Source organism: Mytilus edulis, chromosome 3 (genome assembly GCF_963676685.1).
Source record: "Mytilus edulis chromosome 3, xbMytEdul2.2, whole genome shotgun sequence".
Classification (NCBI taxonomy): domain Eukaryota; kingdom Metazoa; phylum Mollusca; class Bivalvia; order Mytilida; family Mytilidae; genus Mytilus; species Mytilus edulis.
In genome coordinates, this window is record NC_092346.1 from 75,489,879 (window position 1) to 75,516,232 (window position 26,354).

The window sequence follows — 26,354 nt, forward strand, 5'->3', positions numbered from 1 at the left end:
GGATAAACTTTATCTTTTTACAATAATTTGAAAAGATTAATTGGGAATTGAAAGTAATATCTATGTATAGTTTTCCTTAAAGGGAAGTAATGCATGTAAATTAAAAAGAGACAGTAAAAATTAATCATAATAATAAATAAACATTGATAGCTGTAAATGATTAACTTGAAAAAATAAACATTATATTTCAGAGATATATAATACTTAAATAGAACTTGTATACAAGTCATCATGTAGTGCCTGTGGATTGCATTGCTAGTACTATCACATTTCATGCAAATTCCAAATTGGACTATAAAATCATGATATGATACAAGGTAACAAAAAAGTCAAATCAATAGCTAAAAATCAATAGCTTATCATACAAAGCTTGATTTATATCTGTTTAAATAAACATATATCTTGGATAGTATGTTATATTTGTATTTCATAAATTGTATTGCTGTAAAATAGACCATTTGGATTGTTTTATTCATATGATAATAGGGCATTTTCCTCATGGTTGAAGGACGTACAGTGATCTAAGATTTCATATTGTCCTAAACAATATTTGATACTTTAAACGTTTGATATATATTTTATAGAAATCTGGCAAGAATTGTACATTTAAGAGCATTTACAAGATCCGAGACTGACAGACAGACAAACTTTGTTTGAATAATCTCTGACCTTGCATGTAACCCAGATGACAAAATAAGATTCTGTTTAATACACAACCCTTGAAATGCATTACGAATTAGCTATGGTACATATAAATGAAACAGGATGTACATATTTTTTTTTAATATATTCTGAATTGGAGGTCTATTTATATACCGCGGGCACTCCACGCGGTTTGTTAATTAAAGCTTTATTTCGAATGACAATTCGTGTTTTATTTTGAGAAATTACAAGATTTTAAAAATTAACATAATAAGTTACGTTATTGCTTATAATATTACCTGTCTAATTAACATGTGATATCAGGATCCTCAACTGAGAATGATACTTCATCAGAGGAGTGAAGATTTACAAAACATTCTTTGTATGTATCTTTCAGTAGATATTTAGTCCAAGATAAACTTAAATATTTTCCAGGGTGGATTCCATCTATATTCAAATTTGCATTTACTGAATACCTTGTTTTTTTTCCTTTTTTTTTCCTGCTTCTGAGAAAATACTGATTAAATGCTAAATTGTTTTTTGACAATCTTTGATTTAAAGTTTTTATTTCTTGATTTAAATAATTGATTTGTTTTGTAGCAATTTTATCATCCCATATATACAAATTTGAATCAAATTTTCCATGATTTTTATTCCATTTTTTAAATGAAATTGTAGGGCATTCCACAAATTTGATTTCTGCTTTATTTGGATATTTATTTACAATCCCTATTGCTCTATGATATTGTTCAATGACTCTATCTACTACTGAAAAGTTTTTGGATCGAATTTCAATGTATTTTCCAATTTTCGAACTAATGTCGCATGTTCCTGACCATACATACAAAATTATATGACCATGGCGTTTAATTGCCTTTTCAATACGTTGATCTACGATATCCACTAATTCTTTAGTCCTTGCAGATGATAAACACCACAATTCTAACGGAAATTCATAATCTAAACAATTATTCCTCAATGTAAATCCTTTACTGTCAGATACTAATATTGGAGTTTTAAGTTGCAGTCCCTCAGGTTTTTCAGGTTGTTCATTAAATATATTTCTTTAGTTTAAAAACACTCATCCTATTCCTTATGAATTTAGAATTATAAGATTATACTCACTTTAAAATTGTTTTTACTTTTAATGAGTAGATTTAAGAAGTGAACTAAAAATCATCATTAGGTCAGGATTAGGTAAATAAATTAAAAGTAGATGTGTATACATAATCAATCAATAAAATATAAAATAAAAAGACATTTTATTGTTGATCATATAATATTCTTTAACTTTACATAAATAAGTGTTAGTAATTTTTTTAAATTTCAACATGCTTATTGAATACATATTGTATACATATTACATCAAGTATGATACAAAATGCAACTATCCATAGAGTTTTAATTTTAAATTAACATTCGTGAGCACCTTTTAAAAAAAAAGTTTAATTGACCCCAATGTCACTTCTTTTTCTTCTGAATCTTGATTGGAAGGTCTGTTTTTAAGTTATGTTTTGATCCCTTAGAATGGACATTGATCAGCACAAATTGGCTATTTTTAAAAGGTCATAATGTTCTGTTTAATATTTTTTCCAACAAGTATTACAAAATATCAATAGTAAAAGGAAGACCCAGAAACAGATTGTTTATGGGATGCAAAAATGTTGACATAACCAACATTATATGGACAGACAAACATATGGACATAGCCATGACAATAGCCCCAACAGTGAGTTTTTCTCTTGAATGAGGCAAAAAGTAGTGATAGTATTGTAGAAAATATATATATATAAGGATATACAAAATTATTAGATAAATAAAATTAATTAAACTGACTTACATATACATATAAGGTTCAAGTTGATCCCTCAAGTACCTGAAGTTTGTTGCGATGTTTTATATCAGTTACAATGACCGAAAATGCAGATGATGTTCAACATTTCATAAAAATGCTCATATTGCCCGGGAAGTATTAAAATATCATGAAGAACTGTCAGAATACTATTTGCCAAGTTATAACTGATAGTGTTTCACCACCTAGTTATAATTCAAAATATAGTCTTATTGTGAAGTACAGCTTTGTATGTAGACATTTGTTAATATAAATAACTGCCAGAGATGTTATCTAGGTTGACATGAAGAACTGCCAGAGATGTAGGTTTGTAAACATATAGAACTGCCAGAATTGTTATCTATGAAGACATGAAAAACTGCTAGAGATGTTATCCATGTTGACATGAAGAACTGCTACAGATGTTATCTATGTAGACATGTAGAACTGCCAGAGATGTTATCTATGTAGACATGTAGAACTGTCAGAGATGTTATCTATGTAGACTTGAAGAACTGCCTGAGATGTTATCTATGTTGACATGAAGAACTGCCAGAGATGTAGGTTTGTAAACATGAAGAACCGCCAGATATGTTATCTATGTTGATATGAAGAACTGCCAGAGATGTCATCTATATTGACATGAAGAACTGTCACAATACTATTTGCCAAGTTATAACTGATAGTGTTTCACCACCTAGTTATAATTAAAAAAATCAGTCTTATTGGGAAGTACGGCTTTGTATGTAGAAATGAAGAACTGCCAGAGATGTTATGTTTGTAATCATGAAGAACAGCCAGAGATGTTATCTATGTTCACATTTAGAACTGCCAGAGTTGTTATCTTTGCAATCACGAAGAACGTCCAGAGATTGTATCTATGTAAACATGAAGAACTGCCAGAGATGTAATGTTTGTAATCATGAAGAACGAACAGAGATGTTATCAATGTTGATATGAAGAACTGCCAGAGATGTTATCTATGTCGACATGAAGAACGGCAAGATATGCTATATATGTAGACACGAAGAACTGCCAGAGATTTTATCTATGCAATCATGAAGAACGTTCAGAGATGGTATCTTTGTAAACATGAAGAACTGCCAGAGAAGTAATGTTTGTAATCATGAAGAACGAACAGAGATGTTATCTACGTTGATATGAAGAACTGCCAGAGATACTATTTTTGTAATCATGAAGAATTGTCAGAGATGTTATCTATGTTGACATGAAGAACTGCTAGAGATGTTATCTATGTAGACATTAAGAACTGCAAGAGATTTTATCTATGTTGATATGAAGAACTGCCAGAAAACTATTTGCCAAGTTATAACTGATAGTGTTTCACCACCTAGTTATAATTCAAAAAATAGTCTTATTGCGAAGTATGGCTTTGTATGTAGACATGAAGAACTGCCAGAGATGGTATTTTTGTTATCATGAATAACTGCCAGAGATGTTATCTATGTAGACATGAAGAACGTCCCAGAGATGTTATATATGTAGACATGAAAAACTGCTAGAGATGTTATCTATGTTGACATGAAGAATGACCAGAAATGTTATATATGTAGACATGTAGAACTGCCAGAGATGTTATATATGTAGACATGAAGAACTGCCAGAGATGTTATCTATGTTGACATGAAGAATTGCTGGTGATGTTATCTATGTTGAGATGAAGAATGGCCAGAGATGTTATATATGTAGACATAAAGAACTGCCTTAGATGTTATCTATGTTGACATGAAGAAATGCTAGTGATGTTATCTATGTTGATATGAAGAACTGCCAGAGATGTTATCTTTGCAATCACGAAGAACGTTCAGAGATGGTATCTATGTTGATATGAAGAACTGCCAGAGATACTATTTTTGTAATCATGAAGAATTGTCAGAGATGTTATCTATGTTGACATGATGAACTGCTAGAGATGTTATCTATGTTGACATGAAGAATGAACGGAAATGTTATATATGTAGACATGTAGAACTGCCAGAGATGTAATATATGTAGACATGAAGAACTGCCTGAGATAATATTGATGTTGATATGAAGAACTGCCAGGGATGTTATATATGTAGACATGAAGAACTGTCACAATACTATTTGCCAAGTTATAACTGATAGTGTTTCACCACCTAGTTATAATTAAAAAAATCAGTCTTATTGGGAAGTACGGCTTTGTATGTAGAAATGAAGAACTGCCAGAGATGTTATGTTTGTAATCATGAAGAACAGCCAGAGATGTTATCTATGTTCACATTTAGAACTGCCAGAGTTGTTATCTTTGCAATCACGAAGAACGTCCAGAGATTGTATCTATGTAAACATGAAGAACTGCCAGAGATGTAATGTTTGTAATCATGAAGAACGAACAGAGATGTTATCAATGTTGATATGAAGAACTGCCAGAGATGTTATCTATGTCGACATGAAGAACGGCAAGATATGCTATATATGTAGACATGAAGAACTGCCAGAGATTTTATCTATGCAATCATGAAGAACGTTCAGAGATGGTATCTTTGTAAACATGAAGAACTGCCAGAGAAGTAATGTTTGTAATCATGAAGAACGAACAGAGATGTTATCTACGTTGATATGAAGAACTGCCAGAGATACTATTTTTGTAATCATGAAGAATTGTCAGAGATGTTATCTATGTTGACATGAAGAACTGCTAGAGATGTTATCTATGTAGACATTAAGAACTGCAAGAGATTTTATCTATGTTGATATGAAGAACTGCCAGAAAACTATTTGCCAAGTTATAACTGATAGTGTTTCACCACCTAGTTATAATTCAAAAAATAGTCTTATTGCGAAGTATGGCTTTGTATGTAGACATGAAGAACTGCCAGAGATGGTATTTTTGTTATCATGAATAACTGCCAGAGATGTTATCTATGTAGACATGAAGAACGTCCCAGAGATGTTATATATGTAGACATGAAAAACTGCTAGAGATGTTATCTATGTTGACATGAAGAATGACCAGAAATGTTATATATGTAGACATGTAGAACTGCCAGAGATGTTATATATGTAGACATGAAGAACTGCCAGAGATGTTATCTATGTTGACATGAAGAATTGCTGGTGATGTTATCTATGTTGAGATGAAGAATGGCCAGAGATGTTATATATGTAGACATAAAGAACTGCCTTAGATGTTATCTATGTTGACATGAAGAAATGCTAGTGATGTTATCTATGTTGATATGAAGAACTGCCAGAGATGTTATCTTTGCAATCACGAAGAACGTTCAGAGATGGTATCTATGTTGATATGAAGAACTGCCAGAGATACTATTTTTGTAATCATGAAGAATTGTCAGAGATGTTATCTATGTTGACATGATGAACTGCTAGAGATGTTATCTATGTTGACATGAAGAATGAACGGAAATGTTATATATGTAGACATGTAGAACTGCCAGAGATGTAATATATGTAGACATGAAGAACTGCCTGAGATAATATTGATGTTGATATGAAGAACTGCCAGGGATGTTATATATGTAGACATGAAGAACTGCCAGAGATGTTATATATGTAGACATTAAGAACTGCAAGAGATTTTATATATGTTGATATGAAGAACTGCCAGAAAACTATTTGCCAAGTTATAACTGATAGTGTTTCACCACCTAGTTATAATTCAAAAAATAGTCTTATTGCGAAGTATAGCTTTGTATGTAGACATGAAGAACTGCCAGAGATGGTATTTTTGTTATCATGAATAACTGCCAGACATGTTATCTAGGTTGACATGAAGAACTGCCAGAAATGTTATCTATGTTGACACGAAGAACTGCCAGAGATGTTATCTATGTCGAAATGAAGAACTGCTAGAGATGTTATCTATGTTGTCATGAAGAACTGCCAGAGATGTAGGTTTGTAAACATGAAAAACGTCAGATATGTTATCTATGTTGATATGAAGAACTGCCAGAGATGTTATCTATATTGACATGAAGAACTGTCAGAAAACTATTTGCAAGTTATAACTGATAGTGTTTCACTACCTAGTTATAATTAAAAAAATAGTCTTATTGCGAAGTACGGCTTTGTATGTAGACATGAAGAACTGCCAGAGCTGGTATTTTTGTTATCATGAATAACTGCTAGAGATGTTATCTATGTAGACATGTAGAACTGCCAGAGATGTTATCTATGAAGACATGAAAAACTGCCAGAGATGTTATCTATGTAGACATGAAAAACTGCCAGAGATGTTATATATGTAGACATTAAGAACTGCAAGAGATTTTATATATGTTGATATGAAGAACTGCCAGAAAACTATTTGCCAAGTTATAACTGATAGTGTTTCACCACCTAGTTATAATTCAAAAAAATAGTCTTATTGCGAAGTACGGCTTTGTATGTAGACATGAAGAACTGCCAGAGATGGTATTTTTGTTATCATGAATAACTGCCAGACATGTTATCTAGGTTGACATGAAGAACTGCCAGAAATGTTATCTATGTAGACATGAAGAATGACCGGAAATGTTATATATGTAGACATGTAGAACTGCCAGAGATGTTATATATGTAGACATGTAGAACTGCCTGAGATGTTATTTATGTTGATATGAAGAACTGCCTGAGATGTTATTTATGTTGATGTGAAGAACTGCCTGATATGTGATCTATGTTGACATGAAGAACTGCTAGAGATGTTATCTATGTTGACATGAAGAATGACCGGAAATGTTATATATGTAGACATGTAGAACTGCCAGAGATGTTATATATGTAGACATGTAGAACTGCCTGAGATGTTATTTATGTTGATATGAAGAACTGCCTGATATGTGATCTATGTTGACATGAAGAACTGCTAGAGATGTTATCTATGTTGACATGAAGAACTGCTAGAGATGTTATCTATGTTGACATGAAGAATGACCGGAAATGTTATATATGTAGACATGTAGAACTGCCAGAGATGTTATATATGTAGACATGAAGAACTGCCTGAGATAATATTGATGTTGATATGAAGAACTGCCAGGGATGTTATATATGTAGACATGAAGAACTGCCAGAGATGTTATATATGTAGACATTAAGAACTGCAAGAGATTTTATATATGTTGATATGAAGAACTGCCAGAAAACTATTTGCCAAGTTATAACTGATAGTGTTTCACCACCTAGTTATAATTCAAAAAATAGTCTTATTGCGAAGTATAGCTTTGTATGTAGACATGAAGAACTGCCAGAGATGGTATTTTTGTTATCATGAATAACTGCCAGACATGTTATCTAGGTTGACATGAAGAACTGCCAGAAATGTTATCTATGTAGACATGAAGAATGACCGGAAATGTTATATATGTAGACATGTAGAACTGCCAGAGATGTTATATATGTAGACATGTAGAACTGCCTGAGATGTTATTTATGTTGATATGAAGAACTGCCTGAGATGTTATTTATGTTGATATGAAGAACTGCCTGATATGTGATCTATGTTGACATGAAGAACTGCTAGAGATGTTATCTATGTTGACATGAAGAATGACCGGAAATGTTATATATGTAGACATGTAGAACTGCCAGAGATGTTATATATGTAGACATGTAGAACTGCCTGAGATGTTATTTATGTTGATATGAAGAACTGCCTGATATGTGATCTATGTTGACATGAAGAACTGCTAGAGATGTTATCTATGTTGACATGAAGAACTGCTAGAGATGTTATCTATGTTGACATGAAGAATGACCGGAAATGTTATATATGTAGACATGTAGAACTGCCAGAGATGTTATATATGTAGACATGAAGAACTGCCTGAGATAATATTGATGTTGATATGAAGAACTGCCAGGGATGTTATATATGTAGACATGAAGAACTGCCAGAGATGTTATATATGTAGACATTAAGAACTGCAAGAGATTTTATATATGTTGATATGAAGAACTGCCAGAAAACTATTTGCCAAGTTATAACTGATAGTGTTTCACCACCTAGTTATAATTCAAAAAATAGTCTTATTGCGAAGTATAGCTTTGTATGTAGACATGAAGAACTGCCAGAGATGGTATTTTTGTTATCATGAATAACTGCCAGACATGTTATCTAGGTTGACATGAAGAACTGCCAGAAATGTTATCTATGTTGACACGAAGAACTGCCAGAGATGTTATCTATGTCGAAATGAAGAACTGCTAGAGATGTTATCTATGTTGTCATGAAGAACTGCCAGAGATGTAGGTTTGTAAACATGAAAAACGTCAGATATGTTATCTATGTTGATATGAAGAACTGCCAGAGATGTTATCTATATTGACATGAAGAACTGTCAGAAAACTATTTGCAAGTTATAACTGATAGTGTTTCACTACCTAGTTATAATTAAAAAAATAGTCTTATTGCGAAGTACGGCTTTGTATGTAGACATGAAGAACTGCCAGAGCTGGTATTTTTGTTATCATGAATAACTGCTAGAGATGTTATCTATGTAGACATGTAGAACTGCCAGAGATGTTATCTATGAAGACATGAAAAACTGCCAGAGATGTTATCTATGTAGACATGAAAAACTGCCAGAGATGTTATCTATGTAGACATGTAGAACTGCCAGAGATGTTATCTATGTAGACATGAAGAACTGCCTGAGATGTTATTTATGTTGATATGAAGAACTGCCTGAGATGTTATCTATGTTGATATGAAGAACTGCCAGAGATATTATCTATGTTGATATAAAGAACTGCCAGAGATGTAGGTTTGTAAACATGAAGAAACGTCAGATATGTTATCTATATTGACATGATGAACTGCCAGAGACATGAATTATATTCAGCAAATTATAATTGGAACTGCCAGAGACATGAATTATATTCGGCAAATTATAACTGATAGTGTTTCACCACCGAGTTATAATCTTTAAAAAAGTCGTATTGCCAAGTACGGTTACGTATGGAGACCCGAAGAACTGCCAGAGATGATATGTATGTTGATATGAAGAACTGCCAGAGATGCTATTTTTGTAAAAATCATGAAGAATTGTCAGAGATGTTATCTATGTAGACATGAAGAACTGCCAGAGAAGTTATCTATGTTGAAATGATGAACTGCCAGAGATGGTATCTATGTTGATATCTGTGTAGAGATGTAGAACTTCCAGTCTGATTTTTGTTTAGGAAGAAAATATTGCTAGAAATAATATGTTTGTAGAGATCAACAACTGCTAGAGATGTTATATGTGTATAGATGGAGAGGCCATTTAGATGATATTTGTATAAGTACTGTCATAGACAATATGTGTGATGAGATAGTGAACTGCTAGAGAAGCTGGTACTGCTTGTTCAAGTTATAACTGATAGTGTTTCACCACCTAGTTATAAATTGATAATTTTTTATTATAATCTTTTGCTTAGAAACTGGTATCAAAACTATCTAAAGCTATCCAAACTGGCTTGTGATAACTATAATATGCTTCTAATGTTCCAAATTGAATTCCTGCACAACAGTTTGTGAATATTAAGTCCAGAATTGTTTTCCCGTCTGTAGTAATGTGATTAATAATTTGAAAAAGCCCCTGAAGCTTCATATATTCTAATAACCTTTTCGTACTTTGTGATGGATTCTGAATATCACAGTTGAAGTCCCCGCCTATGACAATAACTTTTTTATGATCTAACGAAGAACATAGATTCTGCATTGCACTAAACAGATTGCCAACTGATTCTTTAGGACGGGAATATATACAAACAATTTGAAGAAATGGATTGATAATTTTCATAATCTCAATACTTTTAATGTTCATTTTGACTATGTCTGCTTTTAATGATTCTTTGAGATATGCAACAGTGCCATAACTTGTTCTCTTTTTAGAAAAGTCATTGCGATACAATTTAAATCCTGGTAGATTATAGTCAATGTCACTATCTTCTGAACACAATCTAGATTCTACAAACATATTTACATCAGTTTCTCTAAAGTTAAAATCAGCTCTAACATCCTCTATATGTAAGTGTAGTGATTGGCTGTTATGAAAGCATATGACAAATTTTGATTTATCTAAACAATACAAGGGAGTAAAGGAAAGCAACATATTTCTTTCTGTTCTGAGTCTTTCCATTTCTTCTTTTACCTCTTGAGATACTGTAATGTTGTTTTGATATACATTTTCCAGTATAAACATGTTTTCAGCCTTTTCAGCACGACTAAATGCAACATAATGCATATGACATTCTTTTCGTGTTGGCAACTGTATTACAACTTCAGTCAGAGTGTCACCTTGAGATCTATGTAAAGTTTTTGCAGCTGCTAATCTCAATGGAAACTGTTTTCTGGAAATTTTGATACTTTTGTACTTTCCTACAGGAAATTCTCTGGATATTTTTCTGATAGGAGTCCAATTTTTCTTTTTTTTCATGAAATCTTTTCTCAAATTTTTTCCAATTTCATCCTTATCAAATATTACCCATATAACATCTGGTTGGGAACACACACATTCAATATCTTTGATAACTCCAGCAGCTCCATTAACTAATCCATCAAACAGATCAATGTTAACTGTTAACTCTGTACGCATTCCAACAGCTATACCACATGTTTTGGACAGTCCCATTTCAAAATCCTTTGCTTTTCCTTTAATTTCTTCTTTTGTCTCTGCAGATATATCTCCTATTACTATGTCTTTGCATTTCACTATCACTTTATGGTTTTTGCACTCATTGTACAGTTTGTTATTATACATATCTACGCTTTTGTTGTGGTAAAGCAGATGAGTGGCAAATGTAGGATACTCTGGAATATCAGATTGTATTACTCTTGTCTTTAAAAAATTCACATCTTCAACAGTTTGGTTTCCTTCTCTTATTCTGTTAAGTATCTCTGCAAATGTTTTATCATTTTTCTGTCTCATTATATCTGTCAGTTCATAAAACATGAATTTTTCTTTCCACACATTTTGTGATAAAATTTCAGTAGAATTGCCAGAAGGTTGTTTAAAAATCCAGGAATCCATTACTGGCCTAAGTTGGAAAAGATCTCCAATAGTGATGATATTAATCCCTCCAAATGGTTTTGATACACCCATAATTTCTTGCATTCTCTGATTGATGAAACAAAATAATTTTGATCCACACATTGAAATTTCATCTATAATAATAAGTTGAAGATGTTCAAGTTGATGTCTAAATGTATTTAAAAGTTCATGTTTTAATGGACGATACTGAAATCCCTGGTTTGCTGGAACTCCAAATGCTGCATGCAATGTAACACCTCCTATCAAATACGCTGCTTTACCTGTTGGTGCAGCCAGAATAATGGACTTCTGATTTGGATTTTCTCCCTGTGTTGTATTGTAATATTTTATTAGTGCTTGGTATATGCATTTTGTAAGTCTTGTTTTTCCTACTCCTGCTCCACCACTTAAAAAAAGCATAAATTGTTTGTTATCAGATTTTGATATATTAAGCACATGAAAAAAAAACTCCATTTGTTTCCGGTTTAATGACCTACACATATTTCTAAATTCTGTATCAGTTAATCTGTTTCTCAATTTTTCTTCTTCTATATCTGTTCCTGTACACTGTAAATCATTGGCAATATCATATTGTGTGAAGATGTCTTCACCCATCTGATGAAGGTCTTCAGTTCTATATGCTGTGTTACAGGGGCAACTTCGTCAAATGCTTCTTCTTCTAACTCATTTTCAATAAGATGTTCAGCTTCTTCAATTTCTTCAGCATGATGTTCATATTGAGTTGCATTGCAGTCAGTACCTTCTTTTACACTATTGTATTTATCTTCATATGTGTCAAAGGGAATATATAATCCTTTCTTCTTTTCTCCAAGGTTGAAAAAGAAGAAGTTTTTCTCGATGGAAATTTTCAGGGTCTTTTGTCTTTGAATATCTTACATATCTGATGACTTTTTTCTTCTTTCTGTGTTTTAAAATTACTCCATTCCTATATTTTAAAGTTTTAGGATCATTTTCAGGGTCATATTCATCTTGACTTAAGGTTTCATCTTCCAAATTATCTTCAATGTCAGTTTCCTCAATTTCTTCTTCATTTTTCAATTTATCTGATTTTGCTTTCTTTTCTGATCTAAGGTCATACCATGCTGCAAAATCTGCCAAACATATAGTTTCTACCTTCTTGGGTCTTTGAGAATATCGTTTTATAATGTTGTCACATTGAACGTTCGTGCTGTTATCTGGCAATTTCTGTAACTCCTCATTTGGTTTTATAATAAATGGACGTTCTTCTGGGGGAGATGTATTTATGAAAATATGTCCACAGCTTGAATTTTTCAGCTTCATTTGTAAAACTATGTAAACAGCCTCCTGTGCAGATATTTCGACATGTTTTAAAAATTTGTTACCCATAGTTTTTACTTGATTGTTCATAGAGCTATTTTGCTTGTGAGCTTCCTCGCATGCTCTTCTTAAAAGGTTACTCATCCCTCTCTGTCCTTTACTAACATAGTTTACAATATTCATTAAGCATGCAAATGCATTGGTAACAAATTGTATGTCCATGTTAGCCATCCATGCTTGCAATACGGTATCATTGTACCCATTGATGCGAATGCATTCTGGATCTCTCTTTAAAAAAACCTTTGCTTCTTTTAAAGATGATCTAATGGCAAGAATATAGTCATCTTCGGTCATTTTGATGTCTTGCAAAAATTCTTCAAAAGTACAATCTAAGGACATTTGTTGTGCTAAACGTTTCTGAATAAGTTCATAGCCCTTTGCGTGTCTCTTCACTTCCTTAGGAGTCATATTTGATGGCAGTTTATCTAGAATGATAGTCTTTTTCATAGGTGGTAGTGGAAAATTGAAACGGCAGGTTTTTTTCTTTTTCTTTCTACATGTATGTGTATGCCTATGCATTTGCAATTTTACTAAGTCTAGTTGTCCATCCTGAACAGGCAAATTTCTATTTGTGGTGATATATTTAGATATAAAGTCTTCAATATCTTTGTTTTCGTTTATTTCTAAGAAGGGTGCATTCTCAATCCATAAAACTGAATGAACATGTGGTGAACCTCTTTGTTGGAATTCTATTCGATAAAAAAAATCTTTAACTTTCCCAAGAGGCATTACAGATGAGTTCAAAAAAGAATGGAACAATTTTTGTACTTTGTAATCAAAGTAGCGAGCAGTGGTGACTGGATCAGATCGCACCAATCTGCATTTAGTTTGCCAGGTCATGATATTTATATCTTCATCTGAATACTGCACTCCATCAATTATTTTTCCAAGTGACCTTAATAGTGGTTTCCATCTTGTTTCTGCTGATGACAGGGAAATAAACCAAGTTGGTAAACCTAATTGCCTAACCATTGCAAATAAATCTTTTTTGGCAGATTCCCAGTATGGTGGTGATCCTCGTAGTGTTCTAAATATTCTGTAACCATCATCTAACTTTACCAAAGTATCAACATTGCTTTCGTCTTTTAAATCTTTTGCTGTAATTTTCTTTCCTTTGGTTTTTACTCGTCGTAGTGACAACCAAACCTTATCTTGAATTTGTTTCATTTGAATTTTTTTGGCTTTGAAAAAGATATTAGTAATATTTTGTGCTGCTCTTCGATCATTTTGGCGTAGTTCAGACTTGCATATTTCGCTATATTTCACCGACACTGAACGTTCTTTGTTTGATGGACGTTTTTCACCACAAAATAAACCGGGAAATGACAATTCTTCAATAGCATCTCCAAAAGGGCTAACTGGTAAGTTACCTTCACTTGGTGCAAATGACAGTATATTTCTCTGACTATCTAAATTTTCTGGGTATAACATTGTGTCATAGACCCCATCACATTCCTGCTGTTTTTCCATATCATCTTTATTAACAAAATCATCATCATATTCACTCCATAGGTCATCTTCTTCTGTCATGTCTGTCTCTTGTTTCATTTCAGTTTTTTCTTTATTCTGTTTGTTTTTTTATTTCAGGTGATTTAACGGGATGAGGATGATTTGTTTCTGGATTTTTTTCAATAAATGTATCCCAATCTGTGTTTTCTAAACTTTTCATATGTTCAGTAAGCCATTTCTCATCAAGTCCATCTGTGACGTACTGTTTAAACAAAGGCTTAGTTAGAAGATATTTTGTTGCATCTATACATTTTTGTGGTCTTATATTCTGAAACATTACATGTGATTTGTATCTTAATCTTCTTTTCAATTTTACTGGTATTGTCTGTGACTCTGGCAGTCTTCTTGGAAGCATTTTAACAGTTGACATATTATCAGCTGGAACATTGACTACATTTCCTTGAATACCAAACTGACCTCCACTTGGAAGTTCACGCATTTGAAAAAATGTTGATACTGGTGCCACAAGCTTTTCTTCCAGAGAATTTAGCATCAAAACTTGTGGTTTTAATGGGAAATTTAGTTTATTATAAATTGCTAAATTTGGCAGTTTACCCTTCTTCAAAGATTTTAAACATGTGCGACAGACATACTCAAATTCATCAATACTATTTTTCTTTCGAACACACTGTGAAAATAAGGGTTCTTTCAAGTTTTCCAACTGGTTCAACAGATTCCTTAAACCACAGCTGGTCGCAAGATGTACATCTGTAAATGCAAGCTGTTGAAACCTCATTTTGAAATGCATCAATTAATTGATGTGAATCTAAAGCTTTGTTAATACTACTATTGCGTTTCCTGTCAATGTCATGCTCAAAGGCTTTAAAGGTTGGGTCACTTCTTCTTTTATTATTGTAATCTTTTTCAAATTTCACAAAAATTGGATCAGTTCTTCTACTTTTATTATGGTTTTTCTCAAATGCAACAAACTGTGGATTTGACCTTCTCTTCTTGTTGTGCTCCTTCTGATTTGCAACAAATTCTGGATTTGTCCATCTCTTTTTGTTGTGCTCCTTCTCAAATGCAACAAACTGTGGATCTGACCTTCTCTTTTTATTGTGCTCCTTCTCAAATGCAACAAACTGTGGATTTGACCTTCTCTTCTTGTTGTGCTCCTTCTCAAATGTAACAAACTCTGGATCAGTCCTTCTCTTTTTATTGTGCTCCTTCTCAAATGCAACAAACTCTGGATTTGACCTTCTCTTCTTGTTGTGCTCTTTCTGATTTGCAACAAATTCTGGATTTGTCCATCTCTTTTTGTTGTGCTCCTTCTCAAATGCAACAAACTGTGGATCTGACCTTCTCTTTTTATTGTGTTCCTTCTCAAATGTAATAAACTCTGGATCAGTCCTTCTCTTTTTATTGTGCTCCTTCTCAAATGCAACAAACTGTGGATCAGTCCTTCGCTTTTTATTGTGTTCCTTCTCAAATGCAACAAACTCTGGATCTGTCCTTCTCTTTTTGTTGTAGTCTACTTCAAAATGTTTAAATTTACTTTCTAATCTTCGATTTTGATGACTTATTCTTTCTTTTTCTGCATAATCTGTATTGGATCGTCTCATTTGCATGAATTTTCTCATATACTCCTTTTTCCTTATTTTCTTTTCTCCAAATGTTTCAGATTCTTGTTTTTTTGGTTGTCTTTGTTCCCTTTTTTCATCAAAATGTCCACAGGGTAATGTTTTATGTACTGTTGAAGTTGACAAAACAATATCATAATGATTACCATTTGTATGGGTTAGATAAATACCAGTTTCATCTGTTATAATATTTGGATTTAGGTAGTTTGCATCAAATTTGGTCCACTTATATGAGTTATTGCCAGTGTTGACATAGGTGAAAATATCAGTTCTTAATAAATAGACCACTTTCGAGTTCATCCGTCACCGGAAAAAACTCGTCAATTATACGAGCCTTTATCACCGTCATTTTTGCGTTTAGGGGCGTCGTCACTTCCTCCCAATGTTGAGCGAGTGGTTGGAAAACTATAATTCTATATTGTACGAATTATTCGGCAAATTGAATTCTCAAAATTGACAATCAACACTGCTGTCATTAGGGAATTGTCAGTAAGTACCTACAGAGCAACCATTATTTCTAGTTTATCCTGCACAAAGACGATCACTAAGACGCTTGATGAACGTAAATAGTGCAGGGATACAGGCGAGCCCCTCTATCTGGTAAGTGACGTCATAAAGGCGTGCATAATTGACGAGTTTTTGCCGGTGACGGATGAACTCGAAAGTGGTCTATTAGATGCTACAAAAATCTCAACTTCTGTTGCCCAACTTCCTGGAATATTTATTTGATTTTGCAGTACATAAGAAAAACATGTTTGACCATGTTGTAGAAGGGAATGAAGATTTGTCCCTAACTGATGGATACGATTAACTATTGCAGATCTTATTTTAATATGATTTGTCTCAGTTCCTGTAATAGCATAAGAAATGGCTCTGTAAAAGCAGTTTCCATCACCTATAATTTTCTGTAAGTCTTTAGGATTTCCAATTATGTTTGGCGCAGTTAAATCATACAATGGATATGATGATTTCTCAAACCTTAACCCTAAATTTGTGCATTGTTTCATTTGCCATGTCAAGTTTATCGGTTTAAATTTGAAGATTTCATGAATAACATCAACTGCAACAAGATCTTGATTTGAACCCATGCTACTTATGTTATCTGTGTGTGTTAAAGCTGAATTATGATATACATGTTTGGTTTTCTTTTCTATTTCATAATGGTTTGTTTCCAAATTATCATGTGTGTTTTTCCTGTGAAAAGGTTTTGATTCTAACTGCTTGGTGTTGTTTATAATTTGAGAAACACACTTTTTTTTATTTGTTTGTATGCTGTTTGATGCAGTTGTAGCATTCTCTGTTATCTTTTTTTCTAATGTTACTTTATCTGTCTTCTGAGTGATATTCTTGACTTCATCTGTCTTCTGAGTGTTATTCTTGACTTTATCTGTCTTCTGAGTGTTATTCTTGACTTTATCTGTCTTCTGAGTGTTATTCTTGACTTTATCTGTCTTCTGAGTGTTATTCTTGACTTCATCTGTCTTCTGAGTGTTATTCTTGACTTCATCTGTCTTCTGAGTGTTATTCTTGACTTTATCTGTCTTCTGAGTGTTATTCTTGACTTCATCTGTCTTCTGAGTGTTATTCTTGACTTCATCTGTCTTCTGAGTGTTATTCTTTACTTCATCTTCTGTTTCATTTTCTGTATTCAAGGTTTTTCCTGCATGTTGACAGATATGATTGGAACATTTTTGGTATGTTGAGAAAAGAATTGAACACATCTGGCAATATGAGCATTTATGAGATCTTAGTCTATTCTCTGTAGAATATTCCTTTTTACAAAGTTGGCATTTCAGTATCTCCTTGTTTAATTTCTGTTGTTTGCAATTATGTCTTTTCAATTTTTGTGCTGATGGGAAGGTTTTTCTACATAGTTGGCATATATTACATGCATGGTTTTGAAGACCTTTTCTAGTCTTGTAAGATTTACTGCATTCATTGCATATATACATATCTGTAAAACACAATGTATAAGGGACGACATCAAAAAATCAATGAAGGATAAAAAATAAAAAACTTAATTCAAATAAATTGAAGGGGAGGGGAGGGGGGGGGGGGGGGGGTTTGGGGGGAATTGCAGCAAGTTTTGTTTAATTGCCATCAATTTTATATATATATCCATATTGGTCAATCAATTGTTCCAAAATTAAGTTTAGAGGGGTAAGGGTGTCAGTGAAAAAAACTATATGAATTAATTTTTTTAATCCTTCATTGACCACTTGATGTCGTCACTAAATGACACATGTGCAAATCGCAACATAGAGTTGCTCACTATGTCATGCATATGATAGAGGGTGGTAATGGGTGTACCTTTGTGACGAATAACAGTAAAAATTCTTGCCAAAAACCATGAACAGTAGTTTTTGGTGCATGATGATAAAATATGCACTTTCTTTTAGACAATACAAAAATCAAATGTTTTTGACGTATCACGTTAATTTTTTTCAAAAATAACGGTAACGATAAGTATTTGAGACCTGTGACGATTCATGATGATATTTTTACCAATCACGGTAAAGTTTTAATCAATTTGATGCTAACGGTAGTTGAAATTGCCGTTTGACGCCTGACGGTAAAGGGCATTACTACCCTCATGATACTTACCTTTGTGTATCAGACATTTGATATAACTGTCGCTCACCTTGGTCTATGTGAATATTAAAGGAAGCAGATGGATTCATGACAAAATTGTGTTTTGGTGATGGTGATGTGTTTGTACATCTTACTTTACTGAACATTCTTGCTGCTTAAAATTATCTCTATCTATAATGAACTTGGCCCATTAGTTTCAGTGGAAAATATTAGTAAAAATTTACAAATTTTATGAAAATTGTTAAAAATTGACTATAAAGAACAATAACTCCTAAGGGGGTCAATTGACCATTTCGTTCATGTTGACTTATTTGTAAATCTTACTTTGCTGAACATTATTGTTGTTTACAGTTTATCTCTATCAATAATAATATTCAAGATAATGACCAAAAACAGCAAAATTTCCTTAAAACTAACAATTCAGGGTCAGCAACCCAACAACGGGTTGTCCGATTCATCTAAAAATTTTAGAGCAGATAAATGTTGACCTGATAAACAATTTTACCCCATGTCAGATTTGCTCTAAATGCTTTGGGTTTTGAGTTATAAGCCAAAAACTGCATTTTACCCCATGTTCTATTTTTAGCCATGGTGGCCATCTTGGTTGGATGGCCGGGTCAACGGACACATTTTTCAAACTATTAACCCAAAAGATGATTGTGGCCAAGTTTGGATTAATTTGGCCAAGGAGTTTCAGAGGAGAAGATTTTTGTAAAAGATTACTAAGATTTACGAAAAATGGTTAAAAATTGACTATAAAGGGCAATAACTCCTAAAGGGGTCAATTGACCATTTCAGTCATGTTGACTTATTTGTAAATCTTACTTTGGTGAACATTATTGCTGTTCATAGTTTATCTCTATCTATAATAATATTCAAGATAATAACCAAAAAGAGCAAGATTTCCTTAAAATTACTAATTCAGGGCCAGCAACCCAACAACGGGTTGTCTGATTCATATGAAAATTTCAGGGCAGATAGAACTTGAACTGATAAACAATTTTACCCCTGTCAGATTTGCTCTAAATGCTTTGGGTTTTGAGTTATAAGCCAAAAACTGCATTTTACCCCATGTTCTATTTTTAGCCATGGCAGCCATCTTGGTTTGATGGCCGGGTCACCGGACACATTTTTCAAACTACTAACCCAAAAGATGATTGTGGCCAAGTTTGGATTAATTTGGCCCAGTAGTTTCAGAGGAAAAAATTTTTGTAAAATATTACTAAGATTTACGAAAAATGGTTAAAAATTGACTATAAAGGGCAATAACTCCTAAAGGGGTCAACTGATCATTTCAGTCAAGTTGACTTATTTGTAAATCTTACTTTGCTGAACATTATTGCTGTTTACTGTTTATCTCTATCTATAATAATATTCAAGATAATAACCAAAAACAGCAAAATTTCCTTAAAATTACTAATTCAGGGGCAGCAACCCAATAATGGGTTATCCGATTCATTTGAAAATTTCAGGGCAGATAGATCTTCACCTGTTTAACAATTCTACCCCATGTCAGATTTGCTCTAAATGCTTTGGTTTTTGAGTTATAAGCCAAAAACTGCATTTTACCCCTATGTTCTATTTGTAGCCATGGCGGCCATCTTGGATGGTTGGCCAGGTCACTGGACACATTTTTTAAACTAGATACCCCAATGATGATTGTGGCCAAGTTTGGTTTAATTTGGCCCAGTAGTTTCAGAGGAGAAGATTTTTGTAAAAGTTAACGACGACGATGGACAACGGACGACGACGGACACCAAGTGATGAGAAAAGCTCACTTGGCCTTTTAGGCCAGGTGAGTTAAAAAGGTAATATGTAGTTAATGGCCATGTGTATTTAAAGGTGTACTAGCTGTCAAATTCATGTTCACCAATTTTAATCAAATTCTCATATCTGATTTAAAACAAAGTAAAATATTTATCTAAACTATTAAAAAGTTCTTTTCCTTTAAATAACTTTACACATACATTTCATGTGTTATCTATCTCAAGCTAAGGGGTTAAATTGAAGGTCACTTGAATACAAATTCAATGAAATTGAATTATTCACTTGCAAGTAAATAATTCATAATCATTTTTTTTAGCTTATTTTGACAAAATACTGGCTGCTAAAAGTGAATTATTATTTCACTTTTTGCATTTCATTATTGATTGATAAAAAAAATAATATATTAGATTTTTCATATATCTCGTAGCTAGTGCCCCTTTAATATGAATATTTATTATCACCAAATAGAAAGTAACTGTCTAGCCATATAGGGCAATAAATATTTGAAGAAGTTATTGGATAATTAACATTCTTTTGTTTTGCTGAGCCCTAAGCAAACAAGTGAAACTGTGAGAAACTGCTTACTAACTATGATACACCCTTTAAAATATTTTCTTAAACAGGAAAATCTTGAGTGGTGAATCTAAAAACACATCACATGGTAAACTCAAATTTCAGAAATCCTTGTATTGCAGTTCCTGAGAAAAATCTGACGAAACTTTTCAACTGGGCTTATATGTGTAAAATAATACAAGTATAAGGTAAACAGGAAGTTGTTGATTGATGAATCTGAAAACGCATCACAAGGTATAGCTAACTTATATAAACCCTGAAACCAAATTTCAGAAATCCTTGTAATGTAGTACCTCATAAAGATGTGATGAAAATATTCATGTGACGGACAAACAGACTGAAGGACAAATGAATTGATGGACAGAGTAATAGATGGGTGGATGGACTGACCAATGAACAGACAGAGATAAAACAGTATACCTGCACTTTTTTTAAAGTGGGGTATAATTGTTTATTGTAAAAGGACATTGTTACATAATATAATTAAGCCTAAATATATTATTTATTGATATTTCCCACATCTATTATTCTATATACTTTAATAGTAATATTATTATTTTATGCTTTTAATAAAAAAAAAAAAAATAACTAATTTAATCAATAAGAATACATTAAAAATTTATAATTGATGTTTCTGCAAAAATGATTTTAACAATATGTTAACTTACGTCATTTAATTTATATTTACTACCATCAAATCAAGATTATATTTAAAACCAAAGTATACTTATCTTAGATCATATGTATAAAACAATTCTGTAAATGTTATTCTTTAACTTTGTGGAAAGAAAATATTGTTCAATCTGTACACATTCAAACAATAAATTAAAGTGGTTGTGGTGAACTGTAGTACAGGACAAATGTTCATGCATGAGTGAGCTAATGCTTTGACATTTCCACACCTTCCAATGTTTCATTTAATTAGTGTTCAGTAATTATCACTTATGACACAAATGTATGATTTAATCATATTTCCATTAAAAAGATTCTTGTATTCAATATTCAAATTCATTTCTGATTAAAAATAAATAAATGAATATAAAAATGAATTACACCTTATAATTATTCAATACATGATATAATTGACTAGTCCCTTCTTGTAACTGATACACTGGATCAACTTTAAATTATTAACATTGACCAATGAACTATAAAAATAAGGTCAAAGTTAGATGACACCATGAAAATGAGGTCACAGTCAAATAAAACCTGAGCAACTGACATATAGATCATAAAATATTTCCATACACCAAATATAGTTGACCTATTGCATATATTATTAGAAAATAAGACCAAAACACAAAAGCTTAAATATAACCACTGAACCATCAAAATGAGGTCAAGGTCAGATGACACCTGCTTGCTAGTCATGTACACCTTACCATCATTCCATACACCAAATATACTTGACCTATTGCATACAAAATAAGAAAAACTGACCAAAACACAAAAACTTAAATATAACCACTGAACCATCAAAATGAGGTCAAGGTCAGATGACACCTGCCAGCTAGACATGTACACCTTACCATCATTCCATACACCAAATATAGTTGACCTATTGCATACAAAATAAGAAAAACTGACCAAAACACAAAAACTTAAATATAACCACTGAACCATGAAAATGAGGTCAAGGTCAGATGACACTTGCCCGCTAGACATGTACACCTTACAATCATTCCATACAACAAATATAGTAGACCTATTGCATAAAGTATGAGAAAAACAGACCAAAACACAAAAACTTAACTATAACCACTGAACCATGAAAATGAGGTCAAGGTCAGATGACACCTGCCAGTTGGACATGTACACCTTACAATCCTTCCATACACCAAATATACTAGCCCTATTGCTTATAGTATCTAAGATATGGACTTGACCACCAAAACTTAACCTTGTTCACTGATCCATGAAATGAGGTTGAGGTCAAGTGAAAACTGTCTGACGGGCATGAGGACCTTGCAAGGTACGCACATACCAAATATAGCTATCCTATTACTTATAATAAGAGAGAATTCAACATTACAAAAATTCTGAACTTTTTTTTCAAGTGGTCACTGAACCATGAAAATGAGGTCAAGGACATTGGACATGTGACTGACGGAAACTTCGTAACATGAGGCATCTATATACAAAGTATGAAGCATCCAGGTCTTTCACCTTCTAAAATATAAACCTTTTAAGAAGTTAGCTAACACCGCCGCCGCCGCCGTAACCGCCGCCGCTCGATCACTATCCCTATGTCGAGCTTTCTGCGACAAAAGTCGCAGGCTCGACAAAAAACAGACCAAAACACAAACTCTTAACACTTAGCAATGGACCGTGAAAATAAGGTCAAGGTCAAATAAAACGTGCGTAACAGACATATAGATCATAAAATATTTCCATTAACCAAATATAGTTGACCTAATCCATAAAGTATTAGAAAAATAGACCAAAACTCAAAAACTTAACTATGACCACTGAACCATGAAAATGAGGTCAAGGTCAGATGACACCTGTCAGCTTGACATGTACACCTTACAATCATTCCATACACCAAATATAGTAGTTATCCAATTACTTATAATAAGAGAGAATTTAACATTACAAAAAATCTTAACTTTTTTTTCAAGTAGTCACTGAACCATGAAAATGAGGTCAAGGACATTTGACATGTGACTGACGGAAAGTTCGTAACATAAGGCATCTATATACAAAGTATGAAGCATCCAGGTCTTCTACCTTTTAAAATATAAAGCTTTTAAGAAGTAAGCTAACGCCGCCGCCGCCGTAGCCGCCGCCGCCGTTTCAGCCGCCGCCGGATCACTATCCCTGTCGAGCTTTCTGCAACAAAAGTTGCAGGCTCGACAAAAAACAACAAAATTGATCGCCCTGAAGATTATAAAAAACATTTTATTAAAATTAAGTATGTCAATAAAGGCTTTGATTTTGTAAATATTGCCAGTATATTTAACGACCATTCTGTTAAAGAACAAATTCCTGGATATTTTGACAATACTGAGCTACCTCTTATTTGTTATATTTACAAGAAATCTACCCAGAAATTTGTGTTTAATTATAGTCAATTGTGTAAAGATGTTAATATCAGTGAAAATACACCTACTTCATGTAATTGCAGTAATTCCGAATATATTTTTGGACCCATTTCCCATGTTATAACAGGAGATCTTAACATCGTTCAAGACCGAGAGTTAAAATCATTCCTCAGTAAAGGACCTAAATATCGTCCCCCGTCAATTATTTATTGGAATGAGTGTAGTTATATCATCCACGACTCACTCCATACTTACTGTATGAAATGGATAAAATGGGAAAAAGCTGACAAAAAATCTTTGGACTCTTTTTTTAATTCAGTAATGAAAATAGTTGATATACATATTCAACATTTTAAAGAACATTTTACTATTAACAATAACCACAATAAACCTATTTCTCGTATCAAACATAAACTAAAAGAACTAGCCAAGGAATTTGTTTTTGTCCCGGCCGATAAAGCTGCTAATAATATTATTATTGTTTGACGTAAATTTTACATTGAGGTTCTGAAAAAGGAAATCACCAATTCACCAACATTCCAACTGACTCCATTTTCAGAAAACGAAATCTGTAACAAACATAAACTTTTAGCCACCGCTTTACAAGCAGAGCCAAATACAATGAAAGTCCCAACTATGTATTGGCTTCCGAAGCTACACAAAACCCCTTACAAATATAGATTTATTTCGTCTTCAAGCCATTGTTCAACTACTAAATTGTCTATTCTTCTTACCAGCACACTTGATACAATTAAAAACCTGATAATAAATTGTTCAAATAAGGCCTTCGAAAATAGTGGAATAAATTACTTTTGGAGTGTCAAGAACTCGTTGGAAGTACTTGATAAATTGCATGCTTATATTGGTGATTTTGAATCTGTTCAAAGTTTTGATTTTTCTACCCTGTATACCACATTGCATCACATTCTCATTAAGAAAAAATTCACACACCTAATTAAATGGGCATTCAAAAAATCAGAATGTGAATATATATGTTCAAACTCTTTTAGGTCATTTTTTAGTAGCAATAAACAAAAAAACTATGTTAATTGGACATGCTTTGATACTATATATGCCCTTGAATTTTTACTAGATAACATTTTTGTTCGCTTTGGGGATTCCGTATATCGCCAGATTATCAGAATTCCAATGGGGACTACCTGTGCACCACTTATTGCGGACCTGTTTTTGTATTGTTATGAGTTACAATTTATGACAAAAATAAGCAAAGACCCATCGAAACAACATCTGATAAACAAATTTAATAATACTTTTAGATATTTGGATGATATTTTGGCTCTCAATAATGACGACTTCAGTATGTATATTAATGAAATTTATCCTGTTGAACTTACTTTAAATAAACATGATAAAGCTAATACTAACAATGACCACTGCCCTTTTCTCGATCTTGATATCTATATCACTAACGGAAAGCTGAATACTAAAATTTATGATAAAAGGGATGATTTTTCATTTCCTATCGTTAATTATCCGTTTTTAGATGGTGACGTTCCCTTGTCACCATCTTACGGTGTTTATATATCTCAACTTGTACGATTCGCTCGTGTATGTAACAATGTTTTAGATTTTAATGAGAGAAATTTATGTATTACTGAAAAATTATTACACCAGGGTTTTCGATATCACAAACTAGTCAAAACATTTACTAAATTTTATCATCGGTATAAAGACATCATTTGTAAATATAGCTCAACATGCAGACTTCTAATACGTTCAGGTATTTCACATCCAATTTTTTATGGAAATATTCTTTATAAAGCTCAAAGGTGTCAGTATTCACCTCAGAAACTTACAAAACCTTTGAATAGACTTATTAAGAAGGGATATAATTACGATACTGTTGTCAAGTCATTAAAGATTGCATATTTTGGCGTTAATATTGAGTCACTGATAAGGTCTTTGCATCGGAACTAAACACATTTATTCTAAAAAAAGTTGTTGGCATGACACGGGTTATGTTCTTCTCATATATGTTATGATGGTATGATACTAAACCCCTAACGGGAAGGATTGTGCCTGATGTTCATATGATGAAATCATAATCTTTCAGTCAGTTTAATTGAAGTCTGGAGCTGGCATGTCAGTTAACTGCTAGTAGTCTGTTGTTATTTATGTATTATTGTCATTTTGTTTATTTTCTTTGGTTACATCTTCTGACATCAGACTGAATTTTAATGTGCGTATTGTTATGCGTTTACTTTTCTACATTGGTTAGAGGTATAGGGGGAGGGTTGAGATCTCACAAACATGTTTAACCCCGCCGCATTTTTGCGCCTGTCCCAAGTCAGGAGCCTCTGGCCTTTGTTAGTCTTGTATTATTTTAATTTTAGTTTCTTGTGTACAATTTGGATATTAGTATGGCGTTCATTATCACTGGACTAGTATATGTTTGTTTAGGGGCCAGCTGAAGGACGCCTCCGGGTGCGGGAAT

At 32.9% G+C, this 26,354-nt stretch overlaps 1 protein-coding gene across 1 annotated transcript in view; it reads right to left on the reverse strand.

Moving 5' to 3' along the window:
* LOC139517444 (uncharacterized) overlaps nucleotides 1-26,354 on the reverse strand; it is a 101,111-nt gene that overhangs the window by 15,384 nt on the left and 59,373 nt on the right. The window lies entirely within an intron of this gene.